Below are 15,580 nucleotides of genomic sequence, written 5' to 3'. Positions count from 1 at the left end.
TTTTCTCTCTCTCGTTTGAAATATGTGTTCCCTTGGTTGCTAATCCCCCCCATCCTGTTCATCTATCCCATCTCGCGCTCCACCTCACACCCTCTTTCACCGTCTCCCTCTCGTTCTCCCTTCAGCCCCTCTTTATCTTTGATTATCACTGTTCTCTTTGCCTGTCCTTTAAGGATTACCTCTGCCCACATTAGATGAGGGCTAAGGAAAGGGATCACTGAATGCACCCATTTTTAGAGGGGACCATGAATGGGAGGCTAGCACACGAAGGAGGCAGGGTATGTGCATTTGTATTAGTCATGTGTATCTGTGTGTCTGTGCATGTGTGTGTTAATATGCTGGGGAGCCGGCAGTGGCGGATGGTCACTCCCTCTTACGCATGCGTGGATGTGCACAATCACGTCTCCGACTTTTGTGAGTTATTGTGCAAAGTTGTTGATCATGAAATGCACAGAAATGAAGGATAAGGTGGTAAAATGAGGCATATTAGAGAGGTGAACAAACCTAAAGTATTTCTGCAGGGTCTCTTCTCTTATCCCATACTTTCCCCCCCTTTTTTTATCCCATCTTCCGTCCGTTCATCCGGGTATCCCGCATTCTGTCTGCTTGTAAAATAAGAACCGATACATGTGATTCAGCATCGGCAAAAGTAAGGGGATGGATTTATTTAGGGAAATTAGCCAAATAACAAGTTTTGATTTCATAATTTGGTAAAGATTGCTTATTTTTGAAGGGGTTGGGTTCACTTTTGGGAAAAAGTGAGTACGTATCTGCAAATTAAAGCTGTTGACTGTAATGGACGATAGAAATTCATTATTATGTGGGAAGTGCAGTCTGGATGATGATGAGCAGTTTTGTAGCCCGTTCAATCTAACAAACAGCAAATATATCAGCTTCACACATGCTACACACACTCTCAGAAATCTCCTGGCATCTCTGTTCCTTTCTGTTTTTCATCTTCTCTGTTATATATATTGGCCTGCTCCGCCGGTGTTTTTTTTATTTACCCTGCCGTCTGTTATCTCTGCACACATTTCCTACGTCTCCTGGCACAGTCATTTTCTAATGCCAAGATTGTTCGCTTGTGTCGTTCCAAGTGGAGTGTGCGCATGTGTGTCCCACTGTGTCGAAGTTCTTTATGTCTCAGAAACACTATTGTTAGCTTAGTTTTGATTATAAACAGCATTTTTTTTTTGTAAGGTATACTGCAGATAGGTTAGAAATAAAGCTAACTGTGTTGTTAACACCAGTTAGATAACACTTACTGGCCTTGTTAGATAATAATCGTTTGTCTAAATGTGAGCTGATTCAATTCATATGCGATGATTTAATTAATACACAATGATTTGACCTTCATGGGCAGACAGCATCCCTGCAATCTGTGATAAGTCATGGGGGGGGTTGTTTGATGGCATCCCTTGGTCAACCTTTTCATGACCTCCACAAGTGCTCTCAATAAAATGAAGGGGAAAGTTTTTGATGGCAAAACAAAACACCTGCTTCTGCCAGAAAAACCTAAAAGGGACAAAGATAAATCTTCTCAGAATCTTCAGCTCCCTCTTATTTGTTTGGAGATAAGATTGTTTTTTTTTATATACTGTTTTTTTTTTTTAACCCGCCTCAGTAGAATTGAAGCCACTGGTGAGAGGATTTGATGGTTATGCCAGTGTAGTGGGACCCCCAGGTTATGAAATTTTTACTCAGACAGACCTGCCGTTATGTAATCTTACATAACAGAGGCGGCAGCTCAGCAGGCTCGTGATCAGAGGCTCTGGAGGAGAAGCTATATGGGTCTGCTTATGGTATGAACTCACTGTTAGGGTCAACACACTGCTGAATACCTGGGAGTGAAAGGGGAAGAGAGCCCAGCTGCATAGCAATACTGCGGTATCCGTACAAGACATTTAAAGACTGAGGAACTGGAATTACTCCATCTCTAACAAGTTGCAGGCTGGTTGCCTCATTCAGCGATTCTGTGCCCAGCTTTTTATGATTTTACAGAACTCGCCTGTTCATATTATTAAAGCTTAAGACCGGCTACACGTAAAATGATCCACTCACTTTTGATCAAAATCCACCCCCTCTGATATTGTAATTGCCTTTAAAATGTGTGTTTTATGATTATATGGTCTTCCATTCACACAAATTGCCACAGATATCCTGGATACTTCAGTCCCCTGCCGTTCCCATGTTTCTATATGCCGGTCCTCTGTGAGTCTCGTGTGTTTCTCATTCATAATTGATGACATTCAACCGCAGCATACATTAATGGATCGAACAGACCTCAGGAATTCCCATGCAAGCTGCCATTGTGTGTAGCAGGTTTGAATTTGTGCTGATGACTTGTGTCTTTCTGGCTGAACATATCAAACTGACGAGTGCAATGGCAATAGGCCTGGTGTGAGATACAAATAGTGCAATGAAATGCCTGCAAGACAAAGAGAGTGCTGTTGTTAGCAGAGGATTGTAAAGATCTTTAAATAACAGAAACCATAGAGCCAAAAAAAAATAGTATATGATTTATGGAATATATATATATATATATATATATATATATATATATATATATATATATACATATATATATATGTGTTACTTATGATATGATATTGAAATATTTCAGTGTTTTAATTTGAATGTGAATTAGAGTAAAAATTTGTGCTACATTCACGTTAAAGACAAATCATTTATTTGGTTAATTTGGTTTTAATTAATGGTTATTTTTAGTGGTAATTAATGGTTTTACACATATATATATATACATACATATATATATATATATATATATATATATATATATATATATATATATGTGTGTGTGTACATGTAAATTTTTTCTTTTTGTTTTTTACAGATTGAGTCTGAGGCAGCTGCGAGTTGAAGACATTCATATAAGGTAAGAGTTCATTAATGTTCTGTTCAAAGGGTGGACAATTAGAAATGGATTCTGCAGTTTCTGTTTATCGTCCCTAATTTGAAGGTCTATTTTTTGTAAAGGTTTGTTTAGAGTCAAGTGTTTTCTTTCTTTTTTTTAAAACAGAGTTTTGCCTAATAGCACTCAGCAGTCAGGAACACTCTGTCAGCCATTTTAGTCTGTGGCCTGATCGAAACGTCAATGCACCATCAGTATAATTGAATAACTCTTCACTGAGTCATTCTGTCATGATTAACCTGACAGATATGTGCTAACCACAGGCCAACTCGAAAGCAACAGGCAGACAATCTCTCATTTACATAGCGTGTCCGTTTGAGTTAGTTTGGAGGAATATTACAGACTGTGACTTATCTTAGTTAGCAACAAGTGAAAAGGTCATCAGGTGGTCATGTCCTGATTATCAGATGTTGTTGAAAAGTGAGAGACTGGGGGTATAAAGACGGGCCTGTGGCTTAGCCTTGAAGCTAGCTCGGGAGATGCCTCACATTACATTTCTGTCTTTGTGCTGATGTCACCCCATGCCCCCGGACCAGCAGCACCAGAATAAGAGCCACATTCTGCCTCTCCCATACAATAGAGCCCTTCTTGCCCTGATATTTTCACAATGTTTTGCACGGCCCTGTGCACACATGTGCACACAATTCCCTGCTGCAAGCATGGGCTGTTGATTCAGAGACGATCAAGCTGTGCAATTCACCTGGTTTTTCCAATCCCGTTGAAGGTGTTTGTTCAGTGATTGTCAAACTTTTATTCCACTTTCATGAAGTGCACCGCAAATGGACTGCCGGTCATTTGCTAGCTGAGCAGATCCGTTCACAGCTCCTGCTGAAAATGAGTCGTGTCAGGGCTGTTTTATAAAAACGCACACTCATTCGAGACATTTAAAGAGGATTATTTAGTCAGGGCAGTACAGTATGGTGGTGTGGGATGGGTTCACGTCTGATGACCGGAGGAATGTGTCCGGGTCAACAGGGAGAATTCCTCAGTCCTTTGCGACGAGGTCACTGCACAGACAAGAGTCTGCCACCTATTTTAAGCATGCGCACTGCTTGCCTTTTTCTCTCCACTCTTTCTCTCTGTTTCACTCCAAGTCTGTCACTCTCTCTCTCTACTTCCTTTCTTCTGCAGTTCATCCTTTCATCCTTTGTTCTTCATGCTGTCGGTCTGTGTCTGTCTGTCTGGTGTCTCTTTTAGTTCATTTGTCTACCTTGTTGTCCTACCTCGGGTTTTTCTCACCCTTCTTTATGTCTTTTATATGTCCTAATTCTCTCTTTGCTTGTGCTTTTATTCCTCAACTATTCATACTTTTAGGTATTTACGCACCAGACGCCATTATTCTGTCATGGTCATTTTGTATATCTATTCTCAAAACCCCCCACTGCATTTTTATCAGTCTTTTCTCATTTCATGTCTTTTTCTGAGGTGTATTAACTTCAGTGCTGCAGGTGCTTTCAGGACGACATGCAGTGGAGGGAGACAAAAAGAGTTACGAATAGACCTTCGTTGTATGCATGTGAATACCGTTATGCTTGTTAATAATGCAGTGCAGCAACATGCATAGGGTGGCTGGTGGTGCAGGTCATGTATGATTTATACAGTGTGTTCCCACACACAGCTCTGACGGCTGTCATACGAGCGATCCGTATTTCGGAGTGAAGAAGTTGGGCGAGTCTCACCTCTGCCTCGGCTGACAGCAGGGGTGACAGACAGACCCCCGGGTACAGAAGTGTTTCCGCTGGAGGCAGATGTGGTGATTTGACACAGTCTGATCCTCACACACATGCTCACTGGACTGACTGGAAACACATTTCTCTCTTTATAACAGATGTGCTCAGTTTTATATCTCATGCAGTGACATCTGGAGATTCTCCTGTTCACTATAACCAAATACACGTGAAACTCTAATAGTTATTTTTTTCTATTTTACATTGTTGGATTACAAGATGATGACGAGGGCAAGAAATGTTTAAGACAAAATTAAATTAGTTGTTTTTCCACACTATTCTTACTGTGTATTTCTCTGAAATCTGAAATATTCTGAATGACATTTCTTTGAATTAAGTAAAGATTTTAGTGCCATTAAAAAAGATCGAATTTCAGAAGGTGGCCATTACGATACCAAAGTGATCTCCATCATTTATTAATTACAACTGGTCGTTAAATTGATGATTTTTCCAGAAAAAAACATGAAATATTCACAATTGATTAATACAAGTAATTTGAAGGTGCTTCAGCTCTGTTTTTACCATTTCTCAACATATAATTAGATAAACCATTTATTGATAAACTAAAAAATCAACCAACGGAACAGAGAACTGTTTATATAACAGTCATTTTGATTTTAATTACACATGAAATTGCATTTTAAGAACTATACTAAGTACATTGGATTTAGGATTTAGAGCTCTTCAAATACCATTTCAGGTATCTCCGACTACTTTTGGATTCTGTGTGTGTTCGTTGTGTTTTTGGGCTCAACACCAAACACCTAAAGCTCTGGCAGATTCAGACAGTGAGGGGAGGTGAGACGTAACTAATAGAAGTGACTGATGATGTCACAGACAGCATCACGCCGCTTTAGTCGGCCCCCTGACCCGGCTTTAGGATGGCGGCGGCGCTCAAGCACCCGTGGGTAACACACGCCAGAGCACATTAGAAGCAGGGAGATGGAGAGAGGCGGGGAGAGAACACAGAACATAGCTCAGGGGGACAGAGAGAGACACACAAAGAGACAGAGAGAAAGACAGACAGACAGACGGGTGGGGGGGTGTCAGATTAAAGAGAGGAGAGTGCAAGAAAAGCTGAGAGATGTGTTTGCTTCTACAAGCTTTTTTGCAGCAGCAGACTGTCTGGTTGGAGTTGATGTTCAACATCACTGCCTCAGGTTTCTCTCGCTGTCTCTCTCACACTATCTCTGTAAGCTGCTCATCCTCACGTATGATAGCACGCGAACAGGTCTCAGCACAGCAAGAAACGGAAATATCCATGTGAAGATAAATCAGAAATGATCTTATTTACTGATCGATGACCATAGTTGTTAGGAGAAAATCTCAAACATCGATTGGCCTCGGCCTCTCAGATGTGAATATTTTCTGATTTTAATCCGTTCGATGTTACAGTTATCCTGATGCATTTGTGGCAGAACTTTTTCTACATGGTTAAGGTGCATAATGGGGAATTAAACAGCCACGATTTAATTCCTCTCATGCCCATCTCTCTGTCGTTTCCTTTCCTTTTTCACGCTGGACTGTCCAAATAAAGGTAAAGTCTAATATTAACATGCAAACAATCAACAGATAAATAAAAACAACACAAATTAAATGAGAGTAATCATTATGTCTTCCTTGTCAATCACACTCTGTTGGACACAAACCACATATTTTAATCCTCCGCTTTCTCCTTGTGCTTTCACCAGATCTTGTTGATATCCACAGTCACTGTCTGTCAGCTTTGCTCACTGAGTGAAACGGCCAAAGGTGAAAATGATAGTGTGAGTTCAACAAGGGTGAAATGAGCGACAGTGATGCAGCTGAAGGGCTGCTGAGCCTGCCGCCGCAGACTTTATTCTTCAGTCCAGTCTGATAGATTCACTCAGAGGTCTCTCCTGGTTCCACTGAATACTACAAAATTTGCAATTTATGATGATTCATATAGCGCAGTAGTAGCATTAATGCAACATAGAGACTCAGAAAAACGTTAATATGTCTGATCTACGGCCCAGCTGACTTAGAAACCTGAAGGAAATGTCACATTTTCCAGTACAATTTCAAGATTAAACAACACCTCAAATACAGCTTTAATATTTAACCAATCGTGATAGATAGGGAAGTGAAAATGGGGTTTTTAAAGTAATTCAGACGAAATTTAACAACAATTCATCTTGAGTTCTAATCTGCATCTGTCACAGTAACATTTTACAAACCAAACAGATCATCCGTTTAACAAGGCAAAGATAGGGGGCGAAACGACTCGATCATGAGTTTCAAGCTTGTTAAATTCATCATATTCAATGCATCATGACTATAAGGCCTCACTGTGTTAGTAAAGGGAAATGTTTTAATATTACCACGGAAAAATAGTATAGTTTTTGCTATGAGATCTGAATAATAGTCAAAAAAATAATCCTCTTGGTGTTTAGCCTTACTGTATTCGTTGTTGTGTTATTTCCTTGTAAATCTTTTAGTTCAGGCACAGTAAAACAGTGAAAACACAATTGATATCTAAAATAACACCTAAAATAACACCTAATCAGAACAACTGGAATGGGATGTTTTCCAGTTCTTAACATTACTTCGGGTATTTTAATTGTCAGCTGCATGATATTTGTTTTAATGCCCCATCCTCCATTTCAGTTTCTCCAAATAAACCCAGATATTTCATTTGGGGAATTCGATGCTATGAATATTTCATACAAACAATCAAAATCTTTGCAGCATACAGTATATTCTCAAAGGCATCGTAAATACTGCACTCAAAGCTGATTTAGGCACTCATCGCAGACATCCATCTTGAGAGTTGAGGAACCTTGAGCTTGGAGTAGAGAGTACTCGTTCATGAGCACTCAGCGGTCGTGTGTTTGTTTTTGCTGCTATCAGTTCAAAGTCACATTGAGTTCTGACTCCCAAATGGCTTTTGGAGCTTTGATATTGCAGCCATGAAATGAGCAAAAAAGAGCGATCATGTTTGCAATTTCAAGGTGATATACCAAAGCAGAAGGTTTTAAAATGTATTTTTAGTTGTGTTTAAAATCACTCCCCTATAAATAGACCTCTCACTGATACATGTAAGAACTTGAAAGGCACCCGGTTGGCTAAATCCACAGCTAAATCCGATCTGACAGTTTCAGAAAGTGATCTGGATTTATAAAACAATTTTGGAGCTCTTTCTTTGTCCATGATGTCATGAATTTCCTTGCATTTGCTTTGACCTGCAGACGAACTGCACCGAAAACATGCCCATGACCAAACATACCCATGACGTGCAATCCTTAAACAAGCAGGAGTACAAATAACTTGGTAAAAAAAAATTATAAAACGAGAAAGACTGACAAAAAAATACTTACTCAACGTATTTACTTAAATGGAAATGAAAAAGGTCAGTCTCTGAAATATACTTAATAAAAGTAAAAAAAATAACCCTCCTTAAGGACAATTTCACCAACCGCTGCCATTGACAGCTGGCTGAACCTGAAGTATATACAGAAAAATCTACTGAGCTCCTTTAAACACTTAAATGAGGTCATGGATGAGGGATAACTTGGCTGCTCTGAATCTGCTGTGTCTGCAGCGTTGCCTGTGTTACTAGATACTAGTTCTTTATGTCACTGACTAAAAAAATCAAGTGATTTTTTTTGCTGTTACGTCTCGTCACGTCTGTTCTGTGCCAGCGGATACTTGAAAGGATGATCATTTCTAAGAGCTACTGTCCCATCCATGTAAACTTTAAATCAGTCTTCACGATCATTCCCATCGATCACATAAAAACTTAAGTAGCTAGTCCTTTTTTTAAAGATGTAAAGAATAGAAAGAAAAGATATTTGTGTGAAAATGTAGTGTGTAAAAGATCAAATTGTACTTCAGTACAGTAATACAGTATTTTACACTGTTTTACTTCAAACATTTTACATATTACAAAATAATATTGTAAATGGAGCAAAAACCTGTTACCTTGTGTGACTGGTATAAATACTGCAAGTTGTTTAATGACAGCAGAACAAGAAAAGAACACAAGATGATATCAATACCCCTAAAATCCATACATATTTGTTGCTCAGCTCAAAGAGTTTTCACACCAATGGGAATATGAGAGTCTATCAAATGTGATATAAAATGATATGTCTATCAGAGTCCAGGCTTGTTTTTATCAAAGGATTTTACATTTTTCCCTTGTTGTGGCCATATCAGAACAAGGGACCAAATAATCCTATCTTGAATATCTTAAAGTTTTTCAAGCGCATACTTAAGATGACTTGACATTCAGAGCTAAAATTATGCAGTTATCAAGGATTTACATGCAACTTTGATAATCTGCTTCAGATTTAAGTGAAAGTGCCAAATATTCTCTGGCTCCGGCTTCCCTAATGTCATGATATCGATCATTTGACAATTTCCCTTTTCGCTCACAGAAATTATATGAATTTTTAGTGTAGAAAATAATCAACAGCACTAAAACTCGGTACTTCCCGCGCGATGCAGTGAAACAATGAGAGACTGGACCTGAAAAATGTTGCCCTTTTCCTTCCTGAACACGTTGGGTTTTTACAGGTTTGGTTGTAAAATGTCAGCAACTTGAGGTAGAAAGGTCAGACATTAAATCAGAGCTAGCCTGAGATATCTTTATCTTATCATGCTTGGTGAGGAAGAGAAAAATTCACAGTTTAGACACAGAATAGAAGAAAAAAGGTTAAAGTTAACTTAAACTGACGCTGCTATGTGCAGACAGCAGTAAGAGCAGTTTTCCTCTGCAGCCATGACCCCACCACTGCAGTTATCAACAGGTTCCTGACACACACACACACACGTATATGTATAAAAACAAATAAACAAGGAAACTTTCACAGTAATGGGGAAGTGAAAATGCTTGTTCATTCGTTAAAGAATAAAACACACCTCAGTGTGAAAAAAAGACTCATTGAACCAGGGAAGGATTTTGATAAGGGAATAGGAGTACGCAGTATCATCTCACAACAGCTGTCCACTGAAGACCACCACCATGGATACAGGAATGCTTCTTTCATCTGTAGTGCACGGCTGCTCTCGTTTCTCTCTGTGTTTTCTCCCTACCTTGCTTAAACATCCATTTTAACCATCAATGACCTTAAAGTGGTGAGGTTTTGGCTGTAGAAATGGGCGGTTTTTCCCAAGTGTGCAGTTAGTCGCTGAGCTGCTGGTAACACATCACCCGTCCAGCCCACCAACAACCCTCCTCCTCCTCCTCCTCCTCCTCCTCCTCCTCCTCCTCCTCCTCCTCCTCCTCCTCCTCCTCCTCCTCCTCCTCCTCCTCCTCCTATGTAGTGCATCACCCCACTCACTCGCTTTCAATCTCTCCTTCTCTCTCCTTCACTCCCTGGCTTAATATTGATCTGAATTCATTTGTTTCCTATTGATCTGCTACTCCACCCTCTGCCGCATTGAGCAAACACAAGGACACACACCATGCACACAAAAGCCTTTAGACGCAGCACATGTGCGTCTCTTGCAAGCCTCACACGTGCACGTACACATCGCATTCTCAAATACCTGAAGAATAAAAGGCTAAATAAACCACCCATTCACAAACCTGTTATACTTAAGGTCACGCTCACACAAGCACTGCAGACAAACACACTGCAATCACGCACTCTTGATCTGAGAGCTTAAGGAGGTTGAAAACATGGTGGTTTGGAGAGGTCTGAGCTCAAGCATCAAGCAAGCTAATGACATACAAAGGAACCTGGCTGCTGTATTGATCCAACACTTAAGCAGTAAGATGCAAACACTGGCCGTCCAGAGCTGCCACTGGCAGGCAGCACAATTATAGCTGCAGTTCATTTCTCAGATTTACTGAATTGTACTGAGAATCATTAGAGCAAGAAATGAAAGGAGCTCATTTTCATAGTAATTGTGCAGAGAATCATGTGATCCAAGGTGACATCTGTGGCAGTAATTGTATGTTTGTGGAAAACCATTCAAGGACTTGCGTAGAAGTATCAAATTAAGTCAGTCAAGGTTGTAACTACGCTGCGTCCTCGTGGGTTTCCTAAATTTCCTAAAATAAAAAGAGTTTTGAATATGTGTGCTGAGTATATTCAGACACTGTGGCTGATGTTACTCCATGTTTTTCATGAGACCTTCGTACAACAGACTCTTCCACCATCGAAATGAGTGCATGAAATGTTGCCCCTATCATGAGCTGAAACTAAAAGTAAAACTTTTTTGCTGGAGTGAGAAGAGTCTACACTTAACAAGATAACCAAAAGCGATACTATGAAAGTCTTGGAGCGTTTTTCTTCTATTTGAACAATATCCCCCCCCCTCTCTGCAACAGCTGCCATTTAGTTTTAGGTTTGTTTTAGTAACACAGAAAGCTTTTGATTTCCCACACGGTTGGAGAGCATGTCACATGACTTGTCACTTTCAGCGTAACCCAACCATAACTGGCCAACGTCTAAAACTAATAAGAACTTCCTGTGTCTAGCTATTGGTTTCTACTGTTTTGCATTTATAAGTTAATATATTTAACCATAAGCATGAAATCAAACTAATAATTAATAAAGTATGATTTACTTCCATAAAGTACATTGTGACAGCTTGGCTCATAGTGGTTTTCCATATTAGGATCAAGCCAAAGTTGGTTTTAATATTTCCTGTAATGCTTTTGATGAAAATTGTCCCAATTGGACTCTATCCTCTGTTAGCCGACCAACTTTTCTGCGGTCCCTCCCGTCGCTCCAAATTTTTGCTTGATGGCATCAAGTTGCCATGACACCAGACTATTTGTCCTGCCCTCTGACCTCCTTTCAGGACATGCTGTGCTCAGTCAGACTGCATCTCCAGCAGCGGCTTGAGTTCAAAGGGCCGGGGAGGAAAGAGGCAAAGGGGGAGGAGAGGCTGTGTATCCTTTCAGTTATATTAGATAAGATGCACCACAGGCAATACCCTGCCTAAGATCCTTCTAAGTGCATGCTGGCAGAAACACACAAAGCTATATATATGTATACATGGGGGAATTAATGAGCACACACCAGTACAAAAGCCTCACATCTTTGTCTGTGTTGTCTTGTATTGTGTTGCAGTGTCATAATTACTGCATGTTTGTCTGACTGCTGTTTAATTTATGATGTTTGATTGTATTTTTTGGTATTATTTATGTATAATTCATCCCCAACTGTCTTTTACCGTCTCCGCTGTACATGGGTTTTTGTGCCAGCCTCTCATTCACCCTTTGGTGATGGCATAGTATTCATTTTCACCCTTTTGTTTATCCATTTCCTACTCAGCGCCACACTTTAACGCTTTTTTTCGTGTTCTGTTATAATTGAATTATCTTGCATTATTCTATTTAGCTTTTGGCTAAAAACATCCCAACTGAATTATGTTGCCGACATAAAGGGCCAGAGACAGTTGTGTCTGCCGTTGTATCTGTTGCTCAGTTAGTTTATTGATGTTACCCCGACTGTCCCGTGCTTCGAAAAAATCTGCATGATCCTCTGTTGATTTCAGGAATGCCACGGTCAGCCATTGAAGTTCCCCCGTGAGAAGAGAGCCATGGGGAAACATAAATCCTGCATGTGAGGTAAAAGCTTCAACATCATCTGTTTTTAAATGTTTATACTGACAAAGAATTGAAAGAGAGAACAAACAACTTGATAGATTATAGCTTGTGGCTGAGAATGTCAGTTTGCAACACACACACACAGTAACATTTCCACGTCTCTCGTCTTCTTTGTATTCTCTGACAGTCTCTGTCTGTCTCCCCATCTCTTGTGTTTTTCTTTTTCATCTTAAAACACAAGTTTGCTCTGATACACACCAAAGTGTTTTGGTAGTTGCCACTACAAACAGACTGCCTCCCAAGTGGTTTAACACATTTAGACCAGTTGGAGGAAGACTTAATCAGAGAACCATTACTTTATGTTATTCAACATAATTACAAATGGGGCCTCACAGGAATACTCTCTCTTTTACAAACTCATTTTGCAAATGCCTCGCATTGGAGCCACGGAGGCAAACCAGCAATAAGAAAACCAATTTAAAATGGCACACATTACTTGATATAATTATACAGTATATTGGATGTATATAAACCCTCCCCTAACCCCCCCATAATAGAAAATGAATAGTGTAAATTTTTTAATGCCTGGATGTGCTTGTCCACGAATATAAAAACACAACCTTCTCTCCTCTACTCACACAGCACCACACGTACATGCAGGACATGCACAAACACATTTGCCCACACAAGCCAATAGCCATTGACAACAGTGCCCTAGCAACCGTGGGCATCATGCCAAGTCACTGAGGTTGCCTGGTACTGTGTTCCCATGGTAACGTTTTCTAAATTTGTAAATAAGGTACGAGGAGAGCGAAAAAAACGGGGGTTTGGGAGAAATTTCATGACAGCATCAAATTCTGTTTAGAGAGAGCTAATAATTTATGGTTCATGAATGACTTATCCTGGACCTGCACCAGGCTCTATTCTTATGGAAGAGGTTCATTAGCATCAGTGGAGATCTCAGGTCTGAGTCCTCACCACACATGGTTAGATCTTGTTTTGATAAGGGAGAAGCATGTAAATCAGCTCTCTAAATGACATCTAGTAGAATTTAGTTGGAGAATGATCATCCTACTCTGCTGTCGCACTATGGTGAAGTTAAATCTCCACATAAGAGGTGTTCTCTGAAAATATGAGTTATCCATTTGTTTGCCAGTTTGTAACACAGTTTTTAACAACTTAACCTTGTTTTACTTCAGCTGCAAACTCTAAGAAGAAAAAAAGAAAGAAAGATTACCCAAAATGGCTGCACCCATCTGTAAAAACAAGTGTGTCAGTGATGGTCCTTGGCCCTGAGTTTGGGATTGCTGTCTTAGTGCCCGCATTCCTGTCTACTTGGCATTTGCCAGTTTACTTGCTGTCATTGAGCAAGTTTCACTCCTTTCTTCCCCCACACTGTTCAGGGGATTTCTCTCAAAGAAAAGTGGTGGAAATCCAACTGAAATCTTTGTTCTGACTTTGATGACGGAGCCTAAATGTTTTTTTTGTGTGTATGTGTGTGCATTTATTCTAAAATAGTGTTTCTTTTAATTGACAGAAACGCCTTATTATTAAGCAAATGTGGACTTTATTTTAATAATTAGCACCCCCCTTCCTCAGAGGTCTTTCTGTTGTTGTTTTGTTTGCTTTTTTGGGGACTTATTTGATGCCTTTCCTCAACAGTAGTCCACAGTTATTAACCAATTTGATTAATCTAGGATACATATTTGAAGATTTTAAAGCAGAATTCTTATAGTTTCTCTGTCACCAAACTCTATCAAACTTTATTGTTTTAAAAATTAAAGCCATGAAAGCATAAATGTTCCATTAAGTGTTTCTTTAAATGTCAAAGTAAATTACAATTGACTAGTAGAATTCACAAAGCCTGAACTCTGAAAAAGGATGCTCAAAGAAAGGTGTGGTCTGACTCATACTGCATGATTATGTAATAATGTAGCAATGAATGATAATTATTTGTGGGTCAGAGCTTCAACGCATTGACGGGCTTTGCATCTAGTGTCACTATATCCTCATTCGTGGCACACGGAGGAGCTTTTTTCAGGATTGTTTGCTGAACTGTTTTTCATGTTGCCGTCTTCAGATTTGGTAGTTTGTTCAACAGCGTTGCTTTCGGATCAAATTTGAAGTTGTAAAAAACTAACGACGTCAATACAGTGTTGTCACAGATTAAAATATTAGTATAACGTCTTATACTGATTCAGCTGATGTTTACGTTAGCAACATACTTCTGTGTGGTGGATGAGATGCGACAGAATTTTGTCACTGTACGAATACGTTTGGGATTATTGGAACGCACCAGGAGCAAGACCTGTTGGTATTTTTGTTGTTTTCTGGCAGCTTCAACATGATTAAACTGTTTTTGCTCTATCGAGAGGCATAACTGTAATTCTCACAAAGCCTCACCTGACCCAACACCAGCTGGGTTTCGGGCTCCTAAGCCACCCAGGCCTCTGGTGCAGAGGCTTTCCACCAGACTTACACTGGCACACAAACACGCCCAGGCACATTGGCAAAGAGCTGGCATTGGCACAACCATGCCGCATGCATGCGTGATCCGACTATGAATGAGATGGTGAGAGAGGTTTTAAAATGAGAGGAGAGGAATCAAGGGGATGAAGAGGGGGGGACTTAGTTGTTATGAACAGAGAGATTGACCGGGAAAAAAAAAAGTTGTGAAAGATTTGAAGACTTGAAATGTTTAGCGATGAAGGACAAATAAGATCCACATAGAGAGGTGGGAGGACAGCCAAAGAAAGAAAATGAAGGGTAGGCGGAGGGGGGTTTAAAATGGCAGAGGGCAGTGGAGACATGTGAGATGAATGGGTTTGTGTTTGGAAGCTAGCCAAACAAACAACCAAAAAAGAAGAAAAAACAACTTTGTCTCTATTGAGCATGGGGCGTCTCCAAAACCAAACATATGGCCCTCCCATACATTTGGATGTTCACACTCAGTTGGGTAATTTTCCTTCTATAAGTCAAATACGGTTGATGAACAACTTCTTCCAGATCAGTTAGACCGAGCATTTTCAGAAAGGACCACACACCCATTTACTATTGTGCAGCATGCCTCATATATGCATATATGGTGGTGGCAGGCAAAAGAGCGAGTTACATTTTGCAGAATCAGTAAATGTCCTACTTGTACACGAGGCTTTAGCTCTACATCATCATCTGTGGTTGTATTTTGGTGCATTGAGCAGGCTGAATAAAAGCCCCTGCAGCTCAGCTGCGTGGCAGCTATAAAGCAATCAATGAGTCCTTGAGGCACACGGGAGCCGTGTCAAAACACAGCGATTTACTTAAAATTATAGGCTGCCTTAGTGACATGTGGCTCCCAGTGACCATGACCATATTAGGTAACACTTTACAACAGTCAACTTCCACGATGTCAAG

This window comes from Odontesthes bonariensis, chromosome 18 (genome assembly GCF_027942865.1).
Source record: "Odontesthes bonariensis isolate fOdoBon6 chromosome 18, fOdoBon6.hap1, whole genome shotgun sequence".
NCBI classification, from domain to species: domain Eukaryota; kingdom Metazoa; phylum Chordata; class Actinopteri; order Atheriniformes; family Atherinopsidae; genus Odontesthes; species Odontesthes bonariensis.
Note: the sequence above shows the minus strand (reverse complement) of the source record.